Source organism: Brachyistius frenatus, unplaced genomic scaffold (genome assembly GCF_029030835.1).
Source record: "Brachyistius frenatus isolate BFR_SWC_R1_liver_20210118 unplaced genomic scaffold, ASM2903083v1 Contig_185, whole genome shotgun sequence".
NCBI lineage: Eukaryota > Metazoa > Chordata > Actinopteri > Embiotocidae > Brachyistius > Brachyistius frenatus.
Genome location: NW_027210784.1, coordinates 306,024 through 312,024, shown reverse-complemented (window position 1 = coordinate 312,024; position 6,001 = coordinate 306,024). Strand labels below are relative to the sequence as shown.

The 6,001-nt window shown below is 39.8% G+C and overlaps 1 long non-coding RNA gene across 1 annotated transcript in view; it reads right to left on the bottom strand.

Annotated features, from left to right (window-relative positions):
• Positions 1 to 283: 283 nt before the first annotated feature.
• The window catches only part of LOC138632466 (uncharacterized), a 120,799-nt gene continuing 115,081 nt past the window's right edge, over positions 284 to 6,001 (bottom strand). Inside the window, exons 4-5 of the long non-coding RNA XR_011311816.1 lie at positions 981 to 1,031; positions 284 to 528 (exon numbers count right to left, since the gene is read on the bottom strand). This is a non-coding gene — a long non-coding RNA (uncharacterized lncRNA). The remainder of the gene's footprint in view (positions 529 to 980; positions 1,032 to 6,001) is intronic.

Sequence of the window (6,001 nt, the reverse complement as noted above, 5' to 3'; positions counted from 1 at the left end):
CCAGAGAGCATGCTAAAGTGTGACCATTTATATTCTTAACTATAGAATATTGAAACACAATAGTGTAGGCTAAACTGTTAGCACTGCATTTATATATGCTGAAGTGTTTGTAGGCCAACCTAATTAGCATAAACCTTGAACTCACTTAGCATACTGAAAATGTGTTGAAATACATGGCAAATATTTATGCAGCACTAACATATGTCTTAGCCTACTTCATGCAATGAATAACAAAATGTTAAGATAGAACCTTTGTGCATTTATTGAAATAATACAAAATGAGGACATGTAATGAAGATTTTATTAGCATCTCAACACTGCATTTTTGTTTACAAAGACATTTAAATGACTAAAAACAAACTCTTGCAGTTACATAGTCAGTAGTTCGTACATCAGTAAGTCTTGGTCAAGCCATCCTGTACACCAAAAAATGCAGAAGGGTAGCTCAGGTTTGCTTCAGTGTGGTTGTTATATCCGTCTCGTGTTCATGGACCGTTCCCCGACATGTCCTAACCTGGTCTAAATAGGCTGTAAGAGAGAAAAAGACAAAACCATTCAGCAGCTGTTTCAGAGTGTTGTCCATGTGCAGTATGTGCTGCACAGTCAAACCACTGAGGTTTATATTTATTTTTCTCTTGTCTAAATAAAATACAATAAAAGCTATAAAAGCTGATTGTTGGATTTGACACATGATGCATTTAGAGATGCCTGCATACTTCAAATAAAATAAACATTTGCATTAATAATTAAATATTTACCATATTAAGGTAGGTCTAATTACCATGACACAAACTAATTAATAATTTATTATTGTGGTATTGTAACCCATTTCACAAATAAACCTACACAGATGCACACATCCAATTTCCCATCGTATGGACTAATTAATTTTAATTTTTTTTTTAATTTAATTACTGCAGTAGACTGTTGTCAACTGTCTGTATATACTATTTATATCTTTATTTAGGTCCTTTTAGTACCTAATGTATTTCTGGTCAGCAGAGGAGATGCTGTAATACATCTTGGCAGCTCTGCAGAAACAAAAAAACACAGCAAAGAATTTGTCTTATTGAAGCGGATTCAACCTCTTAAAAGGTATAAAAATATCTCCAAAAAATAAAACATAAAACATGTCAGATGGCAAGATTCCACAACTCATTCAGAGCTTCTATTAATAAGTGTGACAGTTGAAAGAATTGACAATTATCTGAAATGACAGCACTAAGGCTTTATTTTAGACACTATTGTAAGACGTTTCTATCCCAATACCAGGCCTCTGGAGAGAACACTGTACAGCTCTCTTCACTGCTGTATCTATTAGGAAGACAGGATTTCACTTGACATGATCCGTACACTATACACATGGCATATACTGTAGATTCATTTCATACGGCATTAGGTCTGCAATCTGCTAATGATCTCTGGTCATGAAAGCTGTACATCATGTTTTCTGTAATGAGACCTAATAAAGGTACATGCATAAGAACAAAAAGCAAAAAAGCTAGGCAGAATCATATCTCTGCTCCAGAACTTACTGTATATATATTTTATTATGTTACATAAGGTTTTCATCAGAATGGTAAATATGCAAGTGACAAGTTACATTACTACCACATGTAATTCAGTGTCCCCAAGCTGCACATAATGTCAAAACTGGACAACAGTATTCAGTCCGAAACATATTCAGAAGGCACAGGACACATGTATTAATTAAACATATGAACTGGTGAGAAAGGTGCTCTTTGAGAAGTGTGTTCAAAGCTGATGGTAAATTTACTAATGTGAGCTTGCTGGTCAGGTCACATCATAGTGTCATGCACACAAGGAGGAAACCAGTACTGTAGCTTGGTCTACATTTGATACAGAGTATTTTAGTCTCATGTTGGATATTATGAGCATCAGAGCATAAAAACAGCAACTTCATAAATTGAATAATGTAGTAATGAGTAATAAGTCAATAGTAAGTCACAAATAAACTAAATGAAACTTAAGTTTCACTTAAAAAAATAGAATTCTACACAAAAAAAATTAAATACTAAATGTTAAGCAGTAAAAACAGGATATCCTTTATTGGCCATGTTTGGACACAGCAGGCCGTTGACTGCAGCTTTCATTAGCTTCATTCAGAATGCAGCTACAACAAGGATAGCAAGCTAACAGATCTAAGCATACAGAAACATGTACCAATAAAGTGTTTTCAGAACAGAAATGCTGATATAAATGCACAAATATAAATCACAAATGCTGTAAATTAAACAGGAATTAGCTGGAGTGTAAAGTTGACTGTCTATCAGGTAGAAGTACTGCACACTTTAGTAGGCTGCTGAGTAGAGCATATCATTTACAGAACATTGTAGATGCTATGCATTCATTTATGTACTTGATTTTGCTGCAATTAAGGGGTAAGGTTATTGTAAGGTTTGTCACAAACAAATAACAAAAAAACGTTTTAGCTGTTTTTGTACTATATTTTGCTACTGTAGCAATACAGTTTTCCTGTATGAAATCAAAATACACAGCTAATGACAATCAACTGATCGTTTTGTTGATAAAATCCCAGAAAATTATGAAAAAGCATCAAATGTTTAGAATATTTAAGGGCAAAAAATGATAAACTGATTATTCCAACCACTGCAATTCTATCACAGATTTATTTGATAATGGTCCCATATTGTCACAAATAATGCTGTAATAAAAGCCTTTCGAACAGAAAGAGCAGGTATGTAAATGATTCAACATCTTTTTAAAGATTTCAGACACAGTCAAAGACTTCAATTCTGTGAGATTGCTTTTCTTTATCTCCTCCCAATTCAGCTGCAGCATGACTCTCCAATCATCATCAAACAGATTACTGATATCATCCTTCAAAAACTTGCCAGCTCAGTTGAAACACCAAAAGAACCCAACTTGAAAACCTCAAATTGTAATCACTGTGTGCAGACATAGTTCTGCACAGCTTCCTGGTATCAAGGATGCTGAGGCAGAAAGTTGTCCAAAACGTTAACTGTGGTCAACATTGCTTAAGCTCTTTTTCCTTCAAATGTTAAAAAAAAAAAAAAAAAAATGTTTGCAGTTTTTTTTGGTTGACGTGGCAGCAAAGTGTTAAATGTTGACTCATCAGGGGATTTCCAGCCTGTCTTTTAAATCCAATGTGACCTGCAGTAGGACTTCATTGACACAAGCTCAGCCTCAACCTCCAGTCATCAATACCTGGCTTTCTATTGGATAAAGACAATAAGAAACATTTTCATTGCCTATATGTGTGTGCGTTTGTGTGTGTGTGTGTGTGTGTGTGTGTGTGTGTGTGTGTGTGTGTGTGTGTGTGTGTGTGTGTGTGTGTGTGTGTGTGTGTGTGTGTGTGTGTGTGACTGTTAACACCCTGCTGGTGACATTAGACTCTCTCAGATTAATGAGGTTAGTGTGTAGTCTGGTTAATCTGCTGGTGTGATGTGACTGCGCACAATCCCCGAGCTCCTTTCAACTGGCTTTATATATACACACACACACACACACACACACACACACACACACACACACACACACACATGCTCATACACAGTTATTGATAAGTGACGCCAAAAATGCACTGGTCCACCCCACCAGCACAAATCAAACCGCCCAGATGGTAGACAAAACAGCATACAGTTTGGCAGCTGATACACCGACTGAGTGAAAAAAATAACACAAGAAAAACAAAGAAAGCACATGCCCCGAATCCTAAATCTCTTAAAGTCGGCCAAGCTACAGTACCGAGAAGAGCCTCTGCAATTTCAGCTATGTGGTGAGCAAATAGGCCCCAGGTGTGCAACAGTTAAAAAAAAAAAAAAGATCTGCTTTCCAATGTCATAGGTAGTGGGCATTAGTTGGCATGGGGGTGGTGGTGGTGGAGTGGGAGTGGGGGTGGGGGGTGGAGAGGACCCACATGGAGCTGCGACGCCATCTTGTTTTCACCAACAGACTGGAAGGAAAGGGTAGTGAGCCCCTCTGCAGTGAGAAGAACTGCTCAACACGCACACAGACAACATTACAGTCAGGCTGACAGATACTGTGGGAAGCACACACACACACACACACACACACACACACACACACACACACACACACACACACACACACACACACACACACACACACACACACACACACACACACACACACACACACACACACACACACACACACACACACACACACAGGCATTGACCAGCGCTGGTTATTGATGAGTGAGCTTCTCCCGCCTGCAGCTGAGAGTAGGCTGTGCTGAAGGGAGTGGCTGAAAAAACTGCAGAATGGTGACTGTGGACTCAACACGAAGGGAAACCTTCCTTGCTGCCACAAAGAGACGGAGAGAGAGTCTGTCACCTCGATCGACACTTTTTCATAACTCACGATCTTTGTCATCGGTGATTTCCCCTTTTTATTGATGCAAACTGACTCTATTCCCTGAAAAGGTTTTCTGGAAGCGGTTTGGGCGTAACCCTGCAGCAACCCACCCAATACACCATCCACACCAATACCTGAACTGAACTGTCACACGTTCAACTCCCTTTTAATCAGATGTATGTCAACCATAGTGTGCCCACTGGACCTTCCTGTCAATCAACAGCTGCCTGCTCGCAGTCAGACTAACTGATGAAAGAATAGCCGATATGACGTGCTGCATGTTGTTTCAGTCTGAAAACTAAAACTGAGATTGACTGTAATCTAGTAAATCTCTGCGATGCATTTGGTACAGGGGTGTTACAGGCAGGTGTCATTGCTGACTGACACACCTTTTCATCCTTGTCGACCCATTTCCTTTTTCTAAAAAAATATTCAAACAACATCTGGGTGATGAAGCAGCTTATCGTCGTGGGCTCATTTCCACCAGCCGCGCTGTCTGTCTGTCTGTGTGTCCGTCCTCCATGTCTGCCTCAGCCATGGGGACACGGTGTACAGACAGCGTGTGGAGCAGCTGAACAATGGAGTGCAAGCCTGCAGCCTCTTTGGAGCTTACCGGCGAGACGCTAACTCACTCCAGGTTACTGTTTGTTCACTGAGCTGAACAAATAAAAAACGATTTTAAGGCAGAAAAACAGTAGAAAAAGAGACGGACGGGGCTCACAGAGGCGTTACATAAGAAAATTGCTAAAGCAGCAGATTAGCAGCGCAGAGGGGGGTTCAAGTTAAAATCCATATCGGTTCATTACCAACTGAATGGAAGCCTCTCCTGATCAAAGCTGATACATTGAGATGGAAGGAAGCGTGAACACATCAGCGCATCGCGTCCAGCTGTTAATGTGTAATGAATCCCACAGAAGACCAAAACTTAAAAGTAAACTGTCAAAAGTGGCATTTACTGATCAAAAATGAAATGAATCCTCAGATATAACATGTAGCCATAGTTCCATAGTAATCTTTGAATACAAGCAAACAACTAATCAAAGTATGTCATACCAGCTGAAGGGCCTTGCAGCAGGTTGATCGACAGCCACAAGTACAACTAATGTAAAGCGTTTCTACTTTTCTAAATCTTTAGATATTGTGCATGGAGTTTAGCATCCACTGAGATGTAAGAACGCATCCTGTGAAGATGAGTTATCATCAGTATTCTCATTAAAGGCAGATATAAGATACGGCAAAGGTAAAAATATCAATGAATCACGCTGTCAAAGAACTGCTACTGTTAAATTACATGCTGAAATGGATCTCAAGCTGCGAGGTGGAAGGTAGGACAATGCATCGAGCTCTACCCCGAAACCACCAACTGACCTCAGGGCTCAAGACTAAGAGAGCCACCATGTGCTACTATGACCAAACCACGCTGCTCTTCAAAAGTGGGAGCCTCCTTACTATCAACGACAAATTGCGCTGCCACCCTGGTTGCAGTTGGACACCAAGAATCAAACGAACAGTTCCATATTCACGAGCACTTCGCATGACATTCGCACGTCATCGTCGTCTAGCAGCAGAAAGCACCTGCCACTGTTTCCTCACTCTGTGTTAGCATGTGTGAGTGAGC